Source organism: Papio anubis, chromosome 7, assembly GCF_008728515.1.
Source record: "Papio anubis isolate 15944 chromosome 7, Panubis1.0, whole genome shotgun sequence".
NCBI classification, from domain to species: domain Eukaryota; kingdom Metazoa; phylum Chordata; class Mammalia; order Primates; family Cercopithecidae; genus Papio; species Papio anubis.
In genome coordinates, this window is record NC_044982.1 from 85,000,498 (window position 1) to 85,026,141 (window position 25,644).

Consider the following 25,644-nt stretch of genomic DNA (forward strand, 5'->3'; position numbering starts at 1 on the left):
TATTTTTAGTAGAGACGGGGTTTCTCCATATTGGTCAGGCTGATCTCGAACTCCCGACCTTAGGTGATCCACCCACCTCGGCCTCCCAAAGTGCTGGGATTATGGGCTTGAGCTACGGCACCCGTCTTGACTGACAGATTTTGATACACAGGGAAATGGATTTGGCCAAGTCTTTTTTTTTTTTTGAGATGGAATTTCACTCTTGTTGCCCAGGCTGGAGTGCAGTGGTGAGATCTCGGCTAAGCACAACCTCCACCTCTCGGGTTCAAGCGATTCTCCTGCCTCACTCCCGAGTAGCTGGGATTACCGGTGCCTGCCACCACGCCCGGCTAATTTTTTTTTTTTTTTTCTGTGTTTTTAGTAGAGACGGGGTTTCACTATGTTGGCCAGGCTGGTCTCGAACTCCTGACCTCAGGCAATCCACCCGCCTCAGCCTCCCAAAGTGTTGAGATTAAAGGCGTGAGCCACCGCGCCCAGTTTAAGGCCAAGTCTTATCACTCATATGACTCCTTAATGGCTCTGAGCTACTATGTAATACCATGCAATTATGTTACTCCTTGAGAAATTCCATTAATAATCTGGAAGGATTCCCTCACTCACAACTTTAAAAAAGAGATTTCTTGGCCAAGAATGGTGGCTCACGTCCGTAATCCCAGCACTTTGGGAGGCCGAGGTGGGCAGATCACTTGAGGTCTGGAGTTTGAAACCAGCCTGACCAACATGGCAAAACCCCGTCTTTACTAAAAATACAAAAATTACCTGCGTGTGGTGGTGTGTGCCTGTAGTCTCAGCTACTCAGGAGGCTGAGACAAGAAAATTGCTTGAACCCGGGAGGCAGAGGTTGCAGTGAGCCGAGATCGCCCCTCTGCACTCCAGCCTGGGTGACTGAGCGAGACTCGTCTCAAAAAAAAAAAAAAAAGGAATTCCTCCTTAAGTCCTGTTCTTGATTTCCAACTGATTCACAGTGCCCCTACTGGAAAATTTGCAGTGAATCATAAAGATTAGTAGCACCTAGAATAGATACATGTCCTGATATTTTGAGTGAGCTGGCCATAAAGGATTACCCTAGGAAACTGTAACTTTCACTGTCATTAGAAGAATTAATTTTTGCTTATTCGATTTGTTAAAATTGCTTTACTCCTACAGTTAAGTGAGAGGGTGGTGGTGGTTGCCCGTAACCACATACGGCATTATTCCAAGGGTTTCACGTCGTGACTGAGGGGCATCCTGAGTGTATACAGAGAGTATGTTCGGGCTGGACCTAGATAGTCGGACAGAACGGCGACAGGGGCTTCAGATTCTTGAAGCACTCTCACCCCGTCCCCGAGTCTGAGCCAAGATGGCTTCCCAGAAGTAGGTAACTAAGTGTTATTTTAGTTCAGAGCGCCCCCAATGGCGGGGGTCAAAAATAGATGCCGAGGGGCCTGGTCGCCTGTGAACTGAGCCGTCAGAGGCCAGCCGCCGCCAGATTTTATTTTCAATCAGGCATATTTGTGGTCGCCTACGTACCCGTCTCATCCTCCTAGGACCTTCCACTCTCAAGAGACTTCCTGGATGGCGCTCACATTAGCCCGCTGGAAGAGGCCGGGCTTCGGTGCTGCCATTGGCGGATGGGAGCGCAGGGGGGCGGAGCCTAGGGAGAATGGACTACTAGCAAGCTAGATTGAGGCGAGGGCTGGCCATGCTCCGCCGGAAGGCGCCTTGTTCTCGGAGAGGGTGAGTTGAAACACTGCCTGGAAAGGAAGCACCAGGACTTGCACAGGTAAGCTTCCCGCTCACACCCGCTCCTCAGTGCTGGGCCAGGAGTCAGCAAAAGCTGAGGCTCTCAGAGATTTGATTTAAGTAACTCCTCCTCCTCTCTCTTCCACCCCCTGCTCGCCCCCCAGTTGGGAGGGATCAGGTGCGGGGTGATGCTCCGGACTGAACCAGTCTCCTTTGTGAGAGGTCGGGGGAGAGGGTGGCTGCCGGGCCGAGCCGCGAGGGACTGCCTGGGACGCTGTGGAGTTTTTAGGGCTTGTCATTGCATTACTGGGCGTAGTGTAGATTGGAGGCGGCGCCTTGTTCTCCTCTCTTCAGAGAAGGGAAAACTCCCCGGCCCCGTTTGGTTACTCCATACTTTGGATTCAGAAATCGGTGGTTAGGGTTTTCTACTTCTTTTTATTCTTTTTTCTTCTGTATTTTAATAATAAAGGTGGGTAGGAAAGCATGGGGTAAGCGTATGCAGATTTTTCCTTATTCTCAGGTGTAAGTTTTGTGGGTCTCCTGGGAGTGAAGAGCAGGCTGTTGGAGAATGTTTAGAGATGGTGGGAAGACAAGGAGCTCAAGCCTTGGATCTTCCTTGACAGGTCTGCAGAACTCAGTGGTTTACTTCACTGATAGAAGACCCCTCCCCCTGCCTTGGAGCGAATGCAGTTTCTTTATTTACCTGTCTCTCGTGTCGCAGGGAATTTCCCTGCAGAAGCTGTGCAAATGCAGCAGTCTCTTGCTTTTTAAGCGACAGTCTTGAAGTGATTAGGGTCTTCACAGAAAAGGTATATAGTGGACCGATCTCTTTTGTATGGCTAAGCAAAGTGAGCCATAAGGCAGAGATTTAGAACTCTGTCTTTTTCTATTAAAAAATAAAGAGCGGAGCGCCCCAAACACAAGCCGGGGGAGCTGCCTTATCAGTGTCTGCTCCATCCTCTACCATCACACCAGTGTCTACAGATCGTTTCATCTCCATGCTTTTCTGAGTTTGTCGACTCAGGCAAGGATTCTCAGCCTAGGTTAGCATCTGCTGAAGTCATCTGGTATGGGGCACATTACATATCGAAAGTGAGTTTGTGATTTGGATAGTGTCCTGTGTTAGTTAATTAGATCATGTTTTCTGCTTAGGAATTTCTTTTGTATTGGTCACCCAATAGGTTTCAGAACAAATCCTAGTCAACCTCATAGAGCAAGATGTGAGAAACTTATTTCAAGTACTTGGAATTATCCCAACCCTTAAAAAAAGAGTTATGATAAGAAAAACATTTTCCATGTAAGAACACCTTCTGCTACAAGAGAGGCGTGCCAGTGGATCTGAAGGCAAGTGAAAGACATTGGCCAAAGAGAGAGTAGGCATGTGTGAAGAGACAGGCTTGGGAGAAGGTTTAAAACTGAAATAGTGGGCTAGGCGCCGCGGCTTACGGTTGTAATCCCAGCACTTTGGGAGGTGGAGGCGGGCGGATCACTTGAAGTCAGGAGTTCGAGACCAGCCTGACCAACATGGTGAAACCCCGTCTCTAAAAGTACAAAAAATACAAAAAAAAAATTAGCTGGGCATGGTCACGTGCGCCTTTAGTCCCAGCTACATGGGAGGCCAAGCCATGAAAATCGCTCGAACCCTGGAGGTGGAGATTGCAGTGAGCCAAGATCGTGTCATTGCATTCCAGCCTGGGCGACACATCGAGAGTGAAATAGCAAAGGAGTAATGGATTGGGATAAGGGATATAATGGAACAATGTATGAGTACTTGAACAGTTTTTGTATTCTCCATGTTTGATCTGCCCTGTGCATCTGCTCTTTTGATTTTGTCAGTTTTCCTTTTTTTGAGACAGAGTCTTGCTCTGTCACCCAGGCTGGAGTGCAATGGCACGATCTGGGCTCACTGCAACCTCTGCCTCCCAGGTTCCAGCAGTTCTCCTGCCTCAGCCTCCTGAGTAGCTGGGATTACAGGTGCTTGCCACCATGCTTGGCTAATTTTTTTTTTTTTTTAAGTAGAGACGGGGTTTCACCGTATTGGCCAGGTTGGTCTTGAACTTCTGACCTTGTGTTCCTCCTGCCTCGGACTCCCGAAGTGCTGTGATTACAGGCATGAGCCACTTTTCTAAGCAAAACTACCACATAAGATTAATTTATGGGTGTCAAAACAGTGCTTGCTTACTGAAAAAATAAGATTTGGTATTCTCATCTGTGAAAGGACTGTAACATTCAGATGAATATTAAATATTTTAGTGAGCTGTTTGTCTACAGTTCTGAAAGAGTTAAGCTTTGTTCTGAGCTTACATCCAGCCTCATACTTGTGAGGAAAACAGAAGACAAACATTTCTCTGAGTCTCCACTTTCATCTCTAGAAGTCACTCTACTTCTGGAGTTGCATTTGAGCAAGTCCTTGATCTGCAGGTCTTTGCATGACCTGTCCTTACATTACTGTGACCATTGTGGTATAATATTTACTATTTTACCTTTAGCATTTGATTCATTGATAGACTATCATGTTTCTTATCTCACTTTAACTATTTATATCCCCTCTTTCATCATCTATGATCTTTTATTCTTTTGCCTCTCCAAGTTGGTGATCTTTTCATCTTCCTGTGATTTTTTGCACTTTCCTTTTTGCTTAATTCGCTGACATTGTACGTTTTTGCTTCTGTTTAACTGAAACCTTTTAGGGAATGTAAAGGGACCCTAATGTTCAAGATGTGGTCTTTCTTTGGTACCTAGTACCCAAATGAGAGTTGTGTTTCTTTCTTAAGGGACGGGGGTCTTTGCCATCTTGCCCTGGCTGGTCTTGAACTCCTCGGCCCAAGCGATGCTCCCACCTTGGCCTCCCGAAGTGCTGGGATTACATGTGTGAGCCACCACACCCAGCCTGACAGTTGTATTTCTTTTCTTTTCTTTTTTTTTTTTTTTTGAGACAGAGTCTCTCTCTGTCACCCAGGCTGGAATGCAGTGGTGCTATCTCTACTCACTGCAAGCTCTGCTTCCCAGGTTCAAGTGATTCTTCTTTCTCAGCCTCCCAAGTAGCTGGGACTATAGGCGTGCACCACCACACCCGGTTAATTTTTGTATTTTTAGTAGAGACAGGGTTTCACCATATTAGCCAGGCTGGTCTTTAACTCCTGACCTCGTGATCGGCCTGTCTCAGCTACCCAAAGTGCTGGGATTACAGGTGTGAGCCACTGTGCCCGGCTGACAGTTGTATTTCCATGTAATGAAGTTGTTGTATGAAGTTGTTTTTTTGTTGTTGTTGTTTTTTTTTTTTTTGAGATGAGTCTCACTGTGTCACCCAGGCTGTAGTGCAGTGGCGTGATTTCGACTCACTGCAACCTCTGCCTCCTGGGTTCAAGTGGTAGCTGGGGTTACAGGCATGTGCCACCATGCCTGGCTAAGTTTTTGTATTTTTAGTAGAGACAGGGTTTCACCATGTTGGCCAGGCTGATCTGCCTGCCTCAGGCTCCCAAAGTGCTAGGATTACAAGCGTGAGCCACCACACCTGGCCTGAAGTTTTCTTTTACCTGAAGTTTATTTAACATTTATTGCATTCTGGCTGGGTGTGGTGGCTCACGCCTGTAATCCCAGCACTTTGGGAGGCCAAGGTGGGCATCCTAGCCAACATGGTGAAACCCCGTCTCTACTGAAAAAAATACAAAAATTAGCTGGGTGTGGTGGTGCGGTCCTGTAGGCCCAGCTACTCTGGAGGCTGAGGCAGGAGAATCGCTTGAACCAGGGAGGCGGAGATGGCAGTGAGCTGAGATCGCACCACTGCACTGTAGCTAAGAGAGACTCTGTCTCAAAACAACAACAAAACATTTACTGCATTCTAGATTTTGTCTTGGATAACTTTTTTCTCCTTTAATCTCTCAGTTTTGTGTGTGAGTAAACTTTAAATGAAACTTAAAAGTTTTTATTGTATTTGTATTGTAAAATAAGTCCACCTCTTTGTAGTTACTTAACGTTTTACATTTAAACTACAAAGTATCTTAATCTCCGAGGTTTCTCATTAAGCTGTTCTCTAGGTAACATTTCTTTTGCCCTTTTATTATCAATTATATAGTTTCCATCCTTCACTAGGCCCTTAGTTTGTTAATGTAACATGAAGCAAAATGGTCAACTTCAAAATATCTTATTTGCTGCCTTCAGGTTGCAGCAGGAGACTTAAAGCATGTAATTTCTACCCATTAACTGTATGGTGCAAAATAATAAAAATTCCAGCAGGCATAGATAGAAAATAGCCTGGCGTAGATAATTACTTTTTTTTTTTTTTTGAGACCAAGTCTCACTCTGTTGCCCAGGCTGGAGTGCAATGGGGCGATCTTGGCTCACCACAACCTCCGCCTCCCAGGTTCAAGTGACTCTCCTGCCTCAGCCTCCTGAGTAGCTGGGACTATAGGTGCGTGCCACCATGCCTGGCTAATTTTTTGTGTTTTTAGTAGAAACGGGGTTTCACTATGTTGGCCAGGCTGGTCTCAAACTCCTGGGCTCAAGCTATCCTCCTGCTTCTGCCTCCCCAAGAGCTGGGATTATAGGCGTGAGCTACCGTGCCTGGCTGATAATTATTTTTACATTAGTCTTCAGCAGGGAGAGATCCAGGAATATATTTTAAGCAGTGGAGCAGTGTAGGGATCTTAGACAACATTCTAGCCTCTTCAAATTCAGATTCTCCTGTAGTATATTCTCACTAGTTTGTTTGGAAAGAGCTTTCAGAACTATGATTTACTGTTATGTGTAATTATTAAGAAAGAGTTGACCTTGTCATTTTAAGAAGTGAAATATCCCTGATTTTCTTTCCTTTGTATATTAATATATTAATATGTCCATAGATGTTTATTGTATATGACTTCATTTTATTTGTTTATTTCATTTTAAAAAGATAATTAAATAGCATGCTACTGAAATTACCAGATAATTTACCAGGACTGTGCTTCATTGCTCCCTTGTATGTTAGCACCTTAAATGTGATAGTGCCAATCCTTTGGGTAGTGTCTCAATATTCCAGTGATTAGTAATTTCCTAATAACACCTTTTTGTTTTCAGAGTCTGTAATTCTTCTAAGACTATGTCAGTAGCTTTCCAATATAGGATATATAGTAACTGAATTTTTAAATTTATTTGAGAGAAGGATACTCAACAGCTATAAGGTCTTACACATTTTTTTTTTTCTGTTTTTGCTTTGTTTGTTTGTTTTTGTTTTTTTTAAGAGACAGAATCTTGCTCTGTTTGTTATGTAGGCTGGAGTGCAGTGGTGCGATTATATAACTCACTGCAACCTCAAACTTTTTGGCCCAAGTAGTCCTCCTGTCTCAGCCTCCCAAGTAGCTGGGGTTATAGGCCGGCCCATATCACAATGCTCAGCTGAGAGTTGTAAAATGTTTAAGGTTTCTCAAATTGTCTCTTGTGTTATTACAGAAACCTTTGGAATTTCCTGCTTTCTTTTTTTCTTCCACTACATACTTTGGGGATGCACTATATCTTTGGGGATTATTTCTTTGGGACATGGTTATTTAGAAGAACATTGTCATATTAGTGATATGGGAATTTCTTTTGGTTAGTTCTAGAAGAAACCAATGATTTCTATAGTTTGGCTGCCTATTTAGATAGACCCAAATCATAACAGAATTTCGTGTATGAAACATGATTTTATCAGATACACATATATCTAAGTAAACAGCATGAATAGTAAGGTGTTTCTGGATTTTTGAATTTTTTCATCTTTTTTTTTTTTTCATTTTCTATTGCTGCTGCACCAATTAGTGGGTTTTTGAATAGGGGCTAGCAAGTTACATGAACATTGAACTTTTACTCAGTATTTTTCATTTCTTCTACTCAGTACCCAGTCATTCTTGTTTTTCCCCCCTTTCTGGGTGTGGGGCACATTAGTCAGTTCTTCCTTAATTTGCATGTCAATTCTCCTATAATAAAATGTAGTGCTTTAGTGTGTTTTACAAATATGACTGCTGTTGGGACCTTTTTTAAATGAAATTTTAAATATATAGTATAGCAATGGTTACTTCTTTTCACTACGCTCCTGAAAGTCATGGGAGTCAAAAACTAAATAAGCTGGATCTGGGCATGTGAACTGCCAAGGGACAGTCTAGTCATTTGGAAACTGAAAGTTACCACAAGCAGGTATTGTGAAGTAAATGGAATACTTAAGAAATAGACACTGACATATTCCTACAAACATAAAAGTGATTAGTTGAATTACCTGGGATGTGACTCTAGATCACAAGTGCTGGTTGAAATCTGTTTCATGATTATGATGTTAAATACTTGTGCTGCTTTCTCAGCACGGTAGTACTGGAGTGCTTTCATCCTGCCCAGCAGTCCTGCCATATAATTGTGAAACTTTTACATCTATTTCGGTATCCCTCCTTTCTGCCTAACAGATCAGCTCTGCCAAGTCTCTGAGGAGTAATTTTGCTTTGAGAGAAGCCTTCAGTGGTACTGTTTTAAAATATTGGATGGAGAATAATAAATTCCTTTTTATTTGCCTGCTATGTGCCAAGCATTGTATGTTATCTTTTAATTTTTAGAATAACTCTGAAATGTATGTGGTGCTAGTTTCATTTTACAGGGAAAATTAAAAAAGACTGTGAGGTTAGGTAACACAACCAAGGGTAAGAGGAACTCTGGTCTGACTTCAAAGCCCCATTTATTATCCAGCCCCCCTCCTTTTAATTTATTTAATTTATTTATTTATATATTTTGAGACGGAGTCTTGCTCTGTCGCCCAGGCTGGAGTGCAGTGGTGCGATCTCGTCTCACTGCAAGCTCCGCCTCCGGGATTCCCACCGTTGTCCTGCCTCGGCCTCCCGAGTAGTGGGAGGTGGCGCCCGTCACCACTCCCGGCTAATTTTTTGTATTTTTAGTAGAAAGAGGGTTTCACCATGTTAGCCAGGATGGTCTCAATCTCCTGACCTCGTGATCCGCCCGCCTCGGCCCCCCAAAGTACTGGGATTGCATTCGTGAGCCACCGTGCCTGGCCCAGCCTCCCTCCTTTTAAAAATTCAGTGCTGGGCCAGGCGCGGTAGCTCACGCCTGTAATCCCCGCACTTTGGGAGGCCGAGGCAGGCGGATCATGAGGTCAGGAGTTTGAGACCAGCCGTACCAACATGGTGAAACCCCCGTCTCTACTAAAAATTAAAAAAAAAAAAAAAATTAGCTGGGGGTAGTGGCGCGCCTGTAGTCCCAGCTACTCAGGAGGCTGAGGCAGGAGAATCGCTTGAATCTGGGAGGCGGAGCTTTCAGTGAACTGTGATTGAGCCACTGCACTCCAGCCTGGGCGACTGAGTGAGACTACATCTCAAAAACAAAACAAAACAAAACAAAAAAAAGTTTAGTGCTGACCCCTGTGTGCAAACTGTCTTTGACCAGAACACTAGACAGGTAGGTAGGTATTCAGTAGCTTGTTAAAGCTATGCCTTTAGCAATTGTAGAACCTTGAGAATCTAAGATTTATTTTTGTCTTTGTATCTCTGTTAAAAGGGAAAAGAATAAATAGTTTGTTTCTTTTATTTAACTTAGTTATTTTGAAGATAAGATTATGTGAAATATTTTAAGCTGTACAGGGGAAAATGACTTGGTCAGTCTTGCATGTAACTCACTTTTTTAGCCAATGCAAGTCAGTTTAGCCCATTAAAATTTCATGAATCCCATGTTACTGGGGTCAGTTTTTAGGCACAAGTCTGATAATAACAGTGCTTTATGATGTTTCTCCTCCCACACATACTCTTTTAGCATAATTATTGCAGTGAAAACAATTCTTTATAGTCTCTGGTTGAATTAAGTAAATATTTGTATTTTTCTATTAGGCTGAACACATTTATGTGTACTTGGCTCAGTTAAAATAGGGCATGCAGGAATGCATGTGGGGGAGCATGAAGAGGACAGGAATCTGTTACCTAAATTAATATATATTGTTACATTGTTGGATACCCAAAAGTGGTAGTATAAGGTGAACATTGGCCCAGTTAGAGATTTCTCATCTAGAACACAGTATTATTTTCACCTTAGTGACCATGAGCCAGTGAAGAGCAGCTTCTCCAGATCTAGTCCAAACTTGACCTAAGTCTAATGTTCCGCAAAGATTAGGCTCTTATTTTCTGTCTTCAGACTTAGGCCAAAACTTGAGGATTTTACTGGGAAAAAAATCTGCAATGAGGTTGACTTAGAAAAAAAGAAAAGAATCCGTGATCTGTTTTTGAGTCATAAGGATATAGTGTCATCTGGCCAGGCGCAGTGGCTCACACCTGTAATCCTAGCAATTTGGGAGGCTGAGGCGGGTTAATCACCTGAGGTCAGGAGTTTGAGAGAAGCCTGACCAATATGGTTAAACCCCGTCTCTACTAAAAATACAAAAATTAACCAGGCGTGGTGGTACGTGCCTGTAATCCCAGCTACTCAGGAGGCTGAAGTGGGAGAATCGCTTGAACCCTGGAGGGAGGAGGTTGCAGTGAGCCGAGATCGTGCTGCTGCATTCCAACCTGGGCAACAGAGGGAGACCCTGTCTCAAAAAAAAAAAAAAAAAAAAAAAGGATATAGTGTCATCCATTCACTTCTGACCACAGCTGGAATTGGTCACCATTGAGGCATTATAGTCCTAAACCTAATGGGGTAACTAACATTTCATTACTGTCAACAGCGAGTACCTCACTCTAAAAAACAGTCTTTTATGTGTAGTGCCATACAACCCCTTTTGTTCTATGTAAAAGCTGTGTCTGCTACAGCTACTAAAAAGTGAAGGTGCTTGTGATTTTATGATACTTCTTCTGAATGTTTCTAGTAGGAAACTGCTACTGCCCTTTTGCTGTCATGCAGTCTGAGTGAGGGAAGCCATTGCTTTGGCCCCGAAACCTCTCTCCCACACACCTTCGACTAGAAGTTCAGTGCATTCTTTCAACAAAAATACACTGAATGCCCATTACCACCCGATAAGCAAAGGGAATACTGTAATGGACAAGCCATACGCAAGCCCTTACCCTTGTGGAACTTGCATTCTAATGGGGGAGAGGGAGTAGACATCAAACAATTATATAATCAGTTATTCAATCTCTACAACAAAGGAGAAGTACTGGATGTTATAAAAGAATTTATAATGGGGCATGTAACTTAGAGCATAGTATAGTACAGTGGTTAAGAATGTGTCTTCTGGAGCTACACTGCCTAAATCTGAATCTGGTACCACTTTTCACTAGCTGTAGGATATTGGGCAAGGTATTATCTCTTTGTGCCTCAGTTTCTACATCTGTGAAATAGAGATAGTTATTTTGGTCTTGTTAAGAAAATTAAGTAAGAGGCCAGGAGTTGTGGCTCACGCCAAAGTAATCCCAGCACTTTGGGAAGCTGAGGCCGGCCGATCACTTGAGGCCAGGAGTTGCAGACCAGCCTGGGCAACATGGCGGAACCCCGTCTCTACCAAAAATGCAAAACTAGCTGAGCATAGTGGTGTGTGCCTGTTGTCCCAGCTGCTTGGGAGGCTGAAGCAGAGGAATTGCTTGAGCCTGGAAGGCGGAGGTTGCAGTGAGCCGAGATGGTGCCACTGCCCTCCAGCTTGGGTGACAGAATGATACCCTGTCTCAAAAAAAAAAAAAGAAAAAGAAAGAAAATTAAATATGTTAATACGTTTTCATTGCTTAGAAGAGTGCCTGGCATGTAATGTACATTCAACAATTTTAGCTGTTACTAGTTTGGGAAATCAAGGAAAACTGTTTTCTTTTCTTTTCTTTTCTTTTTTTTTTTTTTTTGAGACAGAATCTCACTGTGTTACCCAGGCTGGAGTGCAGTGGCATGATCTTGGCTCACTGCAACCTCTGCTGCCCGGGTTCAAGCAATTCTCCTGCCTCAGCCTCCCGAGTAGCTGGGATTACAGGTGCCTGCCACCGCACCTGGCTAATTTTTGTAGTTTTAGTAGAGACATGATTTCACCATCTTTTTTTTGAGAAGGAGTCTCACTCTGTTGCCGGGCGGAGTGCAGTGGCATGATCTCGGCTCACGGCAACCTCCACCTCGCAGGTTCAAGTGATTCTCCTACCTCAGCATCCCGAGTAGCTGGGATTACAGGTGCCTGCCACCACGCCCAGCTAATTTTTGTATTTTTAGTAGAGACGGGGTTTCACCATCTTGGCCAGGCTGGTCTCAAACTCCTGACCTCGTGATCCACCCGCCTTGGCCTCCCAAAGTGATGGGATTACAGGTGTGAGCCACTGCGCCCAGCTCACTTTTTTTTTTTTTTTTTTTGAGACCAAATCCCGCTCTGTCGCCCAGGCTGGAGTGCAGTGGCACGATTTTGACTCACTGCAACCTCTGCCTCCCAGGTTCAAGCAATTCTTCCACCTCAGCCTCCCGGGTAGCTGGGATTACAGGCGCACACCACCACGCTTGGCTAATTTTTTAAAAAAATTGTTTTTAGTAGAGATGGGGTTTCGCCATATTGTCCAGGCTGGTCTTGAACTCGTGACCTCAGGTGATCCACCTGCCTCAGTCTCCAAAGTGCTGGGATTACGGATGTGAGCCACCACACCCGGCCAGGGTTTCACCATCTTGACCAGGCAGGTCTTGCATCCCTGACCTTATGATCCACCCGCCTCGGCCTCCCAAAGTGCTGGTATTGCAGGTGTGAGCCACTGCACCTGGCCCAACTTTTTGTTGAAATGAGCTCTGAAGGATAAATAAGAATTAAAGTGGAAGAATGGAAGAGAACCAGTTAGAAGGTAATTGCAATAGTCCAGGGAAACGAAGATGGTAAATTGAGCCATCTTTTGAGCCAAAGGGTAATAAAGGCAGAAGTAGATGGATTTGAGGGATATTTAGGAGGTAAAGATGGGAATTTAAAATATTGGGTACGGGTAGTAAGGTAGGTTTCTGGTCTGTGCAACCATGACTGGATAGGAGATGCTGGAGAATGATTACCAGTTTGTGTATGTGCACATGTGGTGGGATGAGGATGGGGGAACTGGAGAGTCTACCAAGAAAAACTATGGAGTAAGCAGAGGGATATACAGATCTAGAGTTCAAAGGTGACATCTTGCCCAGAGATGTGAGAGACATAAGCATATAATTTATTGAAGAAAATAATAATAATTGAGGTGATGTATTGGAATTAGACATCCGTGAAAAGGAAGTATAGAATGAAAAGAAGGCCTAGGACCAAAGTGAACTTCAATTAAAGGGGTGGTGTAGGAAAAAAGTAGCAAATAAATGGTTTAAAAAAAAAAACAGTGGTTACATAGATTAAAGGAAAACTTGAAAAGTGTGGTGTCCTGTAAGCCATGGGAAAAAAATACATTTGAGGGTGGGAGTAGTGATTTTTGCAATTTTTATGACCCTTCCTTGGATCCTTTAGACTGTGAAGTCTCACCACTCAAAATTGGATACTAGTGACATAGAACATCTAGAACAGGCTTAGGCTGACCAAAGCCATTTAGTTGAACATGATCTTCAGACTCTAGAATCTAGAATGTAGCTATTCCTGTTCACCTTAAATTAGATTTAATATAAAGGGAGAGAGAGCTAGAGTGTGCACTCAAGCTCATAAGTATTAGCCAACTGAAGCTAAACTATTTTGGAGGCCATTAATCTAGGTAGTGATCCTCTCTCAGGCTGATTACTATATGCTAGGTACAGATATTGGCAAAAACAACTTCTTTTCCAATTTATCCAACAACATTTGTCGAGTACCTACTAGGACTTAGCAGTTATGTGTCAAATACTGTGCCTGTTGTTTCATTAATCCTCATAAATGTCCCTGTAACTTAATACTGTTATCTACTTTATGTAGAGGAATGAGCTAGACTCAGAAAAGTTAATTTTCTTGATGGGACAGAAATTTGAACCCAGGTCCCTTGGACTTCAAAGCTCATTATTCCATGTACAAATGTAAGTAAAATATAAAGTAAAAGATAATTATCCTAAAAGAGGACTACACACAATGCTATGAAAACTCACATGGACAGATTACTTCTGGTTTGACAGTGGAAAGTAGGTATCAGAAAGGCTTTCAATTATTACATCCAGTGGACATTTTAAAGTTCTTACATTGTTGGACATTTTTGCTTTGTTTGATGTAATTGATCACTCTTCCCCTGCAAATCTCTACTCTCTGCCTCTGTGACACTGCACTGTCTTGTTTCTCTAGCTGTTTTTTCCCTACCTTCTTAAGAAGGCATTATTCTGATTCTTAATTTCTGATGTTCTCCTGGGTTCCTCCTCAGCTTTTCTCACCCCACTAAAAATCTCAGTTGGGTCTCCAGCTAAGTGTTTTCTTTCTTTTTCTTTTTCTTTCTTTATTTATTTATTTTTTTGAGACGGAGTCTCACACTGTCACCCAGGCTGGAGTGCAGTGGCGCAATCTCGACTCACTGCAAGCTCCACCTCCCGGGTTCACGCCATTCTCCTGCCTCAGCCTCCTGAGTAACTGGGACTACAGGCGCCCGCCACCACGCCTGGCTAATTTTTTCTATTTTTAGTAGAGATGGCGTTTCACTGTGTTAGCCAGGATGGTCACAATCTCCTGACCTCGTGATCCGCCCACCTCAGCCTCCCAAAGTGCTGGGATTACAGGCGTGAGCCACCGCGCCCGGCCTAGCTAAGTGTTTTCTTTATCCTGCATAGTGTTTAGTTTTCTTAAAAAAATAGTTATTTACAGTCAAAACCTAAAAGATTTTACGTAAAACTCTACATTTCTGGCTTTTGGAAAATCTGAAGTTTTCTTTCAACCTTAGATATATGTTTCCATTTGGCAGGACTTAATTAGAGGTGAATTGCAGCTACATTCTTTGGAATGGATATGGGTTCTCCAGTTCTTCACAGACATTAACATTCTCGTCTCTCCCAACAATATTTGTGCAGTTGTTCTCTTTCTTTCTTCCTTTCTTTCCTTTCTCCCCTCTCCTCCCCTCGCCGCTCCTCTCCTCTCCTCCCTTCTCCTCCCCTCTCTCTTTTCTCCTTTCTGATAGGGTCTGTCACCCAGGCTAGAATGCAGTGTCATGAACTTGGCTCACTGCAGCCTTAAGCAATCCTCCCACCTTAGCCTCCCAAGTAGCTGAGACCACAGCATGTGCCACCATGCCTGGTTCATTTTTTTTTTTTAATTTTGTTTTGAGACAGGGTCAGACTCTGTTGCCCAGGCTAAAGTACAGTGGCACAGTCTTGACTCACTGCAACCTCAGCTTCCCGGGCTCAGGCAATCCTCCTGCCTCAGCCCTCAAAACAGCTGGGTCTATAGGCCTGTGTCACACGCCTGGCTAATTTTTGTATTTTTTGTAGAGACAGGGTTTCGCCATGTTGCCCAGGCTGGTCTTGAACCCTTGGGCTTAAGCAATCCGCCTGCCTCCACCTCCCAGTGCTGGGATTACAGGCATGAGCCACTGCACCCGCCCTAATTAAAAACAATTTTTTTTTTTTGTAGAAATAGTGTCCCTTTGTTACCCAGGCTGATCTCAAACTCCTGGGCTCAAGCAATTCTCCAGCCTTGGCCTCCCAGCCTTGCAGTTTTTCTTATCCTTGGTCTGCTCTTCACATTCACTGGGTAATCTCCACTTTTACAGCTACCATTTAGTTGCTAATAACTATCAAAATCTATCTCCAAGCCGGACTTTTAGACTCATACATCGACCTCCTACTGAATGTCACTACTTAACATACTATAGGCAGCTCATTTTCGATATGGCTAAACTATTCCTCTTTCCCTCTGAACTCCAGGTTCTACTGATTTTTTATCCCCTAAGTGTTTCTGGCTTTGTTGTTTCCCTCCCATTATGATTTTTAAAACTTGATCTTAGCAAAAGGGTAATAAAAAATTCCATCACTATCTTTTGAATCGTATTGCTATAATTTAGGCCCTAATCATTGTGTTAGGATTCTTGGTTGCAAACAACAGGAATCATCTTTTAGCTAACTTTTTTTTTTTTTTTTTCTTTGAGCCCCGAGTACGTTTAACCATTGAGGGCCAGGAAACTGACTTTCTTTTGGCTAACTTAAGCAGAAAGAAAATTTATTGGAAGGATATTGAATGGCTCAAAAAAGTAATGGGAATGTTAGAGAACTTGGTTTAAAGAATGGTATGAAATCAAAGGAGGGAAGACCAAAGAGAAGGTCAAGGTCACCACTGACCAGTCTATATAGGATGCTACAGTTGGACTCTAGTGTCTGCCATTGCCAAATATTTTCTAACTGGTTGGTCCTGGGTCTTTGCATTACTCCTGCAAAGTCAAGACTTCCCCAGAAGGAGTATCCACTTCAAGTAGCCTAGGTCATGTGCAGGCATACTTCTTCTTTGCTGGGAAGGGGAGGAGGTGATTGAGCCCTATCTCCCCAGGCTCCATATGGGAAGATAAGATCCAGCTTTCCATGGAAAATATAGGAAGGGGCCTTTTGGTTGCTGAGCAAAAAAAAAAAACCCAGCAAATATTCACTATACAACTCCTTTCTGGTCTCTTATAACAGCCTCCTAACTGCTTCTGTGTCCTGTTTCCTCTCACCCCCTAAAGCGAGAATTAGCTAAACAACATGTAATTCTGATTACATTATTCCATGTTTCAGTGGCTCCTAATCCACCTGTAAGAAAATGTCTTAAGGCCGGACGCGGTGGCTCAAGCCTGTAATCCCAGCACTTTGGGTGGCCGAGACGGGCGGATCACGAGGTCAGGAGATCAAGACCATCCTGGCTAACATGGTGAAACCCCGTCACTACTAAAAAATACAAAAAACTAGCCAGGCGAGGTGGTGGACGCCTTTAGTCCCAGCTACTCGGGAGGCTGAGGCAGGAGAATGGCATAAACCCGGGAGGCGGAGCTTGCAGTGAGCTGAGATCCAGCCACTGCAGTCCAGCCGGGGCAAAAAAGAAGGACCCCGTCAAAAAAAAAAAAAAAAAGAAAAAAAAAAAGAAAATGCCTTAATATGTTATTCAAGTCTCTCCACGCTCTGGCCCTTACCTATCCCTTCAACTTCGTCTCCATCCAGTTCCTTCTTTGCGATTTACACTTTAGCAAGGCTGAACTACAGAACTAGAGTTTCCTGTACATGTCTCATGCTGTTTCTCATTGCTATGCTTTGTTTTGCCTTCCCTCTTACTGTCCCTGTTGCCTGAATATCCCTTTCTTACAGCCCACCTTTCCCTTCCACTTGGTAACCTTTCTTCATTGTTTGAGAAACTACTTTCTTGGCTGGACGCAGTGGCTCACGCCTGTAATCCCAACGCTTTGGAAGGCTGAGGTGGGTGGAACACCTGAGGTCAGGAGTTCGAGACCAGCCTGGCCAACATGGTGAAACCTCATCTCTACTAAAAATACAGAAATTAGCTGGGCATGGTGGTGGACACCTATAATTCCAGCTACTCAGGAGGCTGAGGCAGGAGAATCGCTTGAACCCAGGAGGCAGAGGTTGCGGTGAGCCAAGATTGCACCACTGCACTCCAGCCTAGGCAACAGAGTGAGACTCCTTCCCAAGAAAAAAAACCCAACAACATAAAAAAGAAACTACTAAGCCCCTGCTGGTCTTATTGAATGTATCACCTTGTATTATAATTGTTTTTATTTGTCACTATTGTCATACTGCCTACTCTTTACCCTCTTCCCACATACATACACGAATGCACTCTTACTTACTGTGAGTTGAGGGTAGGGATTATGTCTTATTTGTTTTTGGATTCCTAATACTAGCAGATTACTTGGCATGTTATGTACTCAATACATATTGAAGTAATAAATTAAGAGGCATTTGATGTTGAACTTAGAGGACAGTAAGTAAGATTTTGGTAATGCAAAGAAAGAAAGATGTGTGTAATTTGAAGGCAGCAATATTAGGCTCAGATTAGAAAAAACACGACAATAGTAATTTGTCTTTTTTTGGCTAGCAAGTATATGTAGACGAATAGTGGAAAATAAGACTGGAAAGATAAGATGTTGTCTTAAGTAATTGGGAGCCTTTGAAAATTTTCAAGCACGAGTCTGATTTGGCCATTCTGTGTTTTAGGATATTAATCTGGTTGCAGAATGGATTAGTAGGGTGAGTAGAGAGATTATTTATGAGGCTTTTCTCTTATACAAGCAACTACATAAGTAAGGGAGATGGCAGCAGAAATAGGAGTCATATGTATGAATCCTAACTTGCCACTTAGTTTCATAGTCAAACATTCAACTCTCTAAGCCTCAGTTTTCTCATTATACACTAAGAAGGTTGACAGAGTCTTTGGCAGCTCCAAAATCTTTGTTATATATTGTAAGAGAATAAGTGACACTTGGCAAATGATTGGATGGTGGCTACAGGGGGAAGTTTTAGAGACTGTTGAGGTTTTGAGCCACAGTAAATGGGAAAACAGTATTGCTGTTTACAGGAGTGGTAATTAGGTGTTTTTAGCGACAGTGGTAATGCTAGGATCTTTAAAAATAGGAGATCTAAAGCAAGTTGATTTACCTAATTTGTGTCCTTAGAGTATAAGAAAATAGGATTTCAATGTTGAGGATACTTTCAGAGGAAACTAATGATCAGGAGATAAGCCGCCCCCCCCCCCCTTTTTTTTTTTTTCTTTTTTGAGACATTGTCTCACTCTGTTGCTCAGGCTGGAGTGCATTGGCATGATCTTGGCTCACTGATGGATTCAAGCAATCCTCGTGCCTCACCCTCCCCAGTAGCTGGGACTACACGTGGGTGCCACCACTCCCAGCCAGTTTTTGTATTTTTAATAGAGATGGGGTTTCACTATGTTGGCCAAGCTGATCTGAAACTCCTGGCCTCGAGTGATCTGCCCACCTTGGCCTCCCAAAATGCTGAGATTACAGGTGTGAGTCACTGCAACTGGCCTTTTTTTGCTCTTTTTTTTTTTTTTGGAGACAGAGTCTCACTCTGTCACCAGGCTGGAGTGCAGTGGCATGATCTCAGCTCACTGCAACCTCTGCCTCCTGGGTTCAAGTGACTCTCCTGCCTCAGCTTCCCAAGCAGCTAGGACTACAGGCGAATGCCACCACGCCCAGTAATTTCTGTATTTTTAGTAGAGATGGAGTTTCACCATGTTGACCAGGATGGTCTAGATCTCTTGATCTCGTGGTCTGCCCACCTCGCTCTCCCAAAGTGCTGGGATTACAGGTGTGAGCCACTGCGCCCGGCATCCTTCTTAATTTTTTTTTTTTTTTTTTTTTTTAAAGAGACTAGGTCTTACTATAATGCCCAGGCTGGTCTCAAACTCCTGGGTACTAGCAATCTGCCCACCTCGGCCTCCCAAAGTGCTGGGATTGCAGGCATGAGCCACCACCGCACCTGGCCAAACTGCTCTTTTTAATAACAGTGTACTTACTGGGCGTGATGGCTCACGCCTGTAATCCCAGCACTTTGGGAGGCTGGGGTGGGTGGATCACTTGAGGTCAGGAGTTCGAGACCAGCCTAGCCAACATAGTGAAACCCTGTCTCTACTAAAAATACAAAAATTAGCTGGTTGTGGTGGCAGGCGCCTGTAATCCCAGTACTCGGGAGGCTGAGGCAAGAGAATCGCTTGAACATGGGAGGTGGAGGTTGCAGTGAGCCAAGATTGCACCACTACACTCCAGCCTGGGCAACAGAGTGAGACTCTGTCTCAAAAAAGAAAAAAAAAAAAGTTTGGTGGATTTAACCTTGCACACCATCATTCTGGGGTTGACTAGTCTCACTGGGAACTAGAGTGATTTCAAGTGACATCGCAAAGTGGACACTGATTAAAAGGTCAAATGGGCTGAGTTTCAAGAAATGGGAGAACAGGAAACCGAGTTTAGAGGGTAAGGAGTGTTTGTTTCGAGGGGGCTAAGGGTTGGGAATTGTTAGAGGGCCCCAGGAATTACTGTCTAAAAAGTCATATTGGCATCGAAGGGTCGGAGTGTCAAAAATGCGGCAGCCTTATGTGTTGTGGCAGAAAGAGTGCTTTAAAAGGCCCCATATTCCAACTGGGCTGACTCCCACGATGGAGGGAAGAAGATTTGGCCCCTTTCATTAGATAGTGGGATACAGTGTAGTCACTACAGGAGAGGGGTTGACAGGGCTGCTGGAAGGCCGGGGATTCAGAGGGAGGCGGAGCTGGCCTAGCGCGGAACCCTCCCTCCCAAGTTTATACTCTTTAGGGTGAAGAATACAGTGTGGATGGTAGGGAATTTAATCCCCAGGACTGGTTTCGCGTACTATGAGACTGTTCCTCTGGCCAGCCCCTTTTTTTCAAGCAAGCTGCAGGCTTCGCCTCGGCCCTAGAAACCGGATAGGCCTCTCCGTGCGCTCTCAACCTAACCTGCGGGGGAGGGGGAAGGGAGCTCCTCGTAGTCCCGCCCTTTGCGCTGTTTTGCGTCTTCTCGCCTTTGGTGACTGGCAGTGCGCTCTAGCCAATGATGGCGCGGGGCGGGCAGGAGCATCAGGTTAGGTTGCACAGGAGGAGGGGGAACTGGTGCTGGAGAGACAGGGAGAGGGGCGAACCGGCCCCCCACAGCCGCTGCAGGTAAAGCCACCTCTCTCCTCCACTGGGGTGAGGCACGGCTCCTTTTCTCCTTCAGGGCTTGTCGGGCTTCTCAGCCTGCAGCTTCCGCCCTAACATTGCTCCTACCCCGGGCATCCACACCCCCCACCCCCCGCATCTTCCCGTCTTGGCCATCCCCACCCTGGAGGGCACCCCCGCTAGCTCCTTACCTCAAGTGCATGTACCTAATTTCCATTTTGGGGTCTCCAGTTACCAGAAATCTTCCGCCTCTGCTCTATGGACCTTACTGGCACCAACCCCGGCAGTATGAGCAGGTAATGTACCCGGGTCCCCCCCACCCCCACCCCAGTCGCGTTTTCCTCTCCATCAACCCCTCACTTCCTCACCTCGCCCTTTCCCTTTTTTCATTTGAGTACAAAGTCTCTGTAGTTTCTTCTTTACTCCCTGAAAATACATGTCTTTAGCTTTCGTAGTTGTCTATTTTGCTTTTCCGATTTATTCACAAGATCTTACTTTACCAGCCTTATTTTCCCCCAAATGACCATACCCTTGATTGAGGTGTGAGTGCTTTCTCTTTCAGTAATTGGAAAACAAAAACAGAGTGGCCACACATTTGGCAGTGAGAATGTGAAGATAGAGAAAATGGCCTAGGATCTTGATCTACTTAGGAAATCTGAGTGGCTCCAGTTTGGTCCTATGTCTTTCCATCCTGATCCTTTGCTGACCCTAAATTGTGATTGCATTCACTTTGGGTGTTTATTTTTCATTTCTGTATAAGATTTGAGACCCTTAGTGTCTCACAAATGTCTTCATGGTACAGTTTTAAAATACTTCCCTTTTAAAATTATGTTGGTGATTTTCATTTTAGCCGTTTGGATTATTTTATTTTCAAGATATTTCTCATTTAAATTAAGCTGCTTCTACCCATCTTATGTTTCAGTAACATGTACTTATGTCTCTCTGCAACTGATCTTCTTGAAAGGATACAGTTTCCAACAACAAGATTTATACTTTGAAGTAAATGAAATAGTTTATTCTTTTCCAAATCTTTGAGCAGCTAGAGGTTAAGTGGTCATGAGTGGTACTTTCTAAAAGTGCACATTACAGAAAGAGGTCAGCATTGCTCAATACTGCATTCGTTCATTGTCTTCTAAGAGGTTGTCACTACAGAGAAATCTATAAGTGGGCAATAGATATCTGTAGCTCATTTTACATAATTTTATCTATTAGATGACTGAACTAATCTCTTCTAGTGTTTCTCATCCCTCATAAACAGTAAATTATGATAAACTCCTTTTGAGAGGCTATAGGAAATCTTATCCCATCCCAAAGATATTGGTAACTCTGCCAAGCCAGGAATGTTTCTTTCTCTGCCCCCTACTCCTCACATGTGTCTTTTACAGATCTTCACTGGCCAAGAAGGCTTTGTCCAGTGTTAATAAATATAAATAGCCTAAACAATGAGATGTAGTTTTTTCACTTGATAAATATAAAATTATAATGCTGAATGCACCTTTAAGAACTGCACATTTATCTCCACCCTCAGTTTCCAGAAACCCTTCTTAAGGACCTTAGTCTCCATCCCCTGGTTGAGAATCTCTGCTTTGTTGAAAGGTATGGACAGATCGAGATGGAAAAATATAGGGTAGAATTAAAACAAAATACTTTCTTATAGGACAGGCAGTTTATTATAGAAATGGGCAAGGTTGAGGAATAATGTAAAATAAGAATGAGAGACTTGGGACTCTAGATTTCCAAAAAAAATCAAGAACTGTATTAAAGGTGGTAAAGCTGCAGAAGAACATCAGTTTACCTGTCTCAAGGGGAAGCAGTAGTTTCACCTTCAAGAAGGACATAAAATGAAGGGCTATGCTGGCATATATAATAAAGTATTTTTGTACAGGTTATTGGTTTGTTATTTGGCGATTCTAGATAGATGGCCTTGGATTTTAACCTTAACTGACTAGTTTGTTACTTTTCCCTTCCACTGCCATTCCTCACCCCCAACATGCCCTCCAAGATTTCTGTCATGATTCTGGTCATTAGTTTGTAATTATGGAAAGTGACTAAGTACGACCACTAAATTTTGTCTTTTCTTTTGAGCACATACATGTGTTTCTCTTTTGGGGGAATGGTGCGCCAAGACTGGCTTTTCATTCTTAATGTGATAAAAGTTGGTATGACTTATTTATCTAGGCCGTTACTTTGCCTTGAAACCCACTTAACATCTGTTCATTTTTGCTACTAGGGTTTGAATCAAGGAAAGAGAATTCATGAGATGGATGAGAGGATTCATGAGATGGATGAGCTTGGTAGAATAAATAAGCCATTTGTGGATATAGCCAGAGTAACCCACAAATAGTAGTAGAAGGAGGGTTAAAAAAAGTTAGATGTATGTTGGGAGAAGGTTTAATCTTGTAAGACTCAAGGACAGTTTAAAGATGGGAGCTAGAAAAGAAGTAGGAGACTAGGATAAAAATATGAGATGAATTGGGTCAGTATAGGTGAGATGATGGGACTGAGAAGTAATGATACTTGGTGGCAAGGTTTTTAAATTATTAGGCATAGACCGAAGTAGGAGAAGCAGAAATTTGGTTCGAAAATTGGGAAGGGAGAGATAAATGATAATGCATTGATCTTTAAAAAGCTTATACTAAGTAATATGGGGGTAAGGAGATTCATCAGAAACCATTAGCCTTGCTTCTCCTATTTAAAAAAAAAAAAATCTAGGCCTAAAATTGGATCATTATGGGGGAAAGGAAGAGCATTAGAATTAACAAATAGCAAGGAATCATGGAAGTAACAAAATACTCCGTGGAAGAAGGAGCAGGCTATAAACTATTTGCAACATAAACTTCTATTTAGTAGAAGCTTTCGGTGTGGTGGCTCAGGCCTATAATCCCAGCACTTTGGGATGCTGAGGTGGATGGATCACCTGAGGTCGGGAGTTTGAGACCAGCCTGACCAACATGGAGAAAATCTGTCTCTACTAAAAATACAAAATTAGCCGAGCGTGGTGATGCAGGCCTGTAATCCCACCTATTCGGGAGGCTGAGGCAGGAGAATCGCTTGAACCCAGGAGGTGGAGGTTGCAGTGAACTGAGATCGCACCATTGCACTCCATCCTGGGCAACAGGAGCGAAACTCTGTCTTGAAAAAAAAAAGAAAAGAAACTTTCACTGTTGTTTTTGTATTACTCTTAGCTGTAGATACTTTAACTTCTGATGGTGAATAGAGAATGAAAGATAATTGGTGCCAAAGTAGGTATACTGGAAAAAAGTTGATGATAATGGGGAGGAAATTTATTAATATCAAGTTATTGAGTAGGTTTTCGTTAAATCAGGAAACATTAATAACTTTTCTGATTGCCATTTTGAGTAATTTGGAGGCAAATATTAGATATGAGAGGCTGGAATGAGCTGATGGAATAGCCTAGCCAGGAATGGGAGGTGGTATGGATCTTGGGTTGAGATATGAAAAGTATACAATTACTAAAGCAAGGAAGATCTTGTTTAACATTGTTGGAGCTACCATGTATACTTTGTAATTTTGACTCATGTGTTTATTCTCTTTGTGTTGGAGTATCTGATCTATTAACCCATATTATATTGTTTTATAATGATAAGTGAGATGGGTTGGAAAGGAAAAAAACATAGCATGGGGGGTTTTATGGAAAAGTCTCCTTCAGTCAGGACTGTGTCCCTGAAATTTCTTATCTGGTGTCTTCCAAAAGTTAGGAGAAATGGTCTTACCAAGCAAGACTTTCCTGTATTGTCAAATATTGTCATCATATACAAAGAACAGATATTTCTTTTCCATATATTTGGGTTATATGGTGACATACTTCCCTGTCTTTGATAGCTTTTCCTTTTTCCACTAGTTTCATGAACTTAAAACCCTAGGCATGGATTTTGTAAACCTACTTTCAGCCATTCATAAGACACGTTTTCAAGATAGGAAGCTTTTTTTTTTTTTTTTTTTTTTTTTTTGAGACGGAGTCTCGCTCTGTCGCCCAGGCTGGAGTGCAGTGGCTGGATCTCAGCTCACTGCAAGCTCCGCCTCCCGGGTTCACGCCATTCTCCGGCCTCAGCCTCCTGAGTAGCTGGGACTACAGGCGCCTGCCACCTCGCCCGACTAGTTTTTTTTTGTATTTCTTAATAGAGACGGGGTTTCACCGTGTTAGCCAGGATGGTCTCGATCTCCTGACCTCGTGATCCACCCGTCTTGGCCTCCCAAAGTGCTGGGATTACAGGCTTGAGCCACCGCGCCCGGCCGATAGGAAGCTTTTTACCATCTCATGTTAGAATCAAAGAATACCATTTAGTTTCTGTGAGGATCAAATGGTTTACTCCAGATAATGCAAGCAAGTATAATTCATTAACTGTTTTTTGATTAGCTACTATATGTGCTATGTCCTGCTGGTTCTTTAGGGATCCACAGACAAATAAGACATAGTCCCCATCATCCAAGAACTTTCTCCTAGAGAAAGAGGAGCTGGGCCATGGTACAGGGTTGTGGAGAGTGTACATTGCATACATTCATAACCAACTTTTATATATTTAGTATGGCAATTTTCCAAGCATCTTGAGAAGTAGGCAACTTTTTACAATTTGCACAAAGTAACCATTTGGGCCTTCAGAGGATATAGACAGACTTAGGTCATTATAATAAAATATTAAATGTAAGTGCTTTAAATAAGGTATAAACAATGGTGTGGGTATTCAAGTCATCACAAGTTGCTCAGTTGTTAAAGGGTCAGAGGTTCAGGGCTCACTTAATGGATTCGAAGACCTTTGAGGGTTGGTAGGATTTTAGCTGCGAGAGATTATTGGCGTTGGGATGGAGAGGACGTGTTCCAGGCAGAAAGTACAGCATCATAAGCAAAGTCACACAGGTAGGAATCGCATTAAGGGAATTGTGTAGTCTAGTTGGACTGGAATGTAAGATACATATAAGAGATGATAAGAGAGGAAGTTGGGAATGTAAATTGGAAATAAAATGTGGAATCCTTTGCAATTGACATTTTTTATCTTAAATATGAGAAAGGTTTCTTGAGAGGGAACTTGAGAACAGAAACCCTACTATAGATTAATATGTTAACTATAATGAAGGTTGCAAAACTTCCTGGGTAAAATTGTATAATCAGCTTGGTGAGATTGTACTATGAGCCTTGGTTAAAGATGGTTATTTTTGCCAATAGTAAGTAAAAATATATAAAACACAAGAAATATTTATAAAATAGAATATATCCAGAAACCTTTATCTGTAGAGTCACTGTAATTCTTGTGTCATATTTTTGAGTTCTACTAACTTAAAAACTGAAAATAGAAGGTAAATGAATTTAAATTTTATCTTTACCAAAGAATAATAATCGTTAAACAGAGAGAGACAGCCATATGCTCTTGACAGACAGAATCTTTAAAGTTTGTAGGTGTAAGTGCCCAAGAGGGGGTTGTTGTTATTTTTCTCTTTTAGTT

At 42.9% G+C, this 25,644-nt stretch overlaps 1 protein-coding gene across 12 annotated transcripts in view; it reads left to right on the top strand.

Moving 5' to 3' along the window:
* Nucleotides 1-1,652: 1,652 nt before the first annotated feature.
* The window catches only part of CHD8 (chromodomain helicase DNA binding protein 8), a 68,281-nt gene continuing 44,289 nt past the window's right edge, over nt 1,653-25,644 (top strand). For 2 of the 12 annotated variants that reach the window (XM_031668260.1, XM_009211123.4), the window contains exon 1: nt 1,653-1,762. The gene's annotated coding sequence lies outside the window, so the exon portion shown is untranslated. Of the gene's footprint in view, nt 1,763-20,033; nt 20,189-20,224; nt 20,482-21,762; nt 21,782-25,644 lie in introns of those variants that run through there. The other 10 variants (XM_021940989.2, XM_021940990.2, XM_009211117.4 and 7 more) reach the window with 9 other exon arrangements.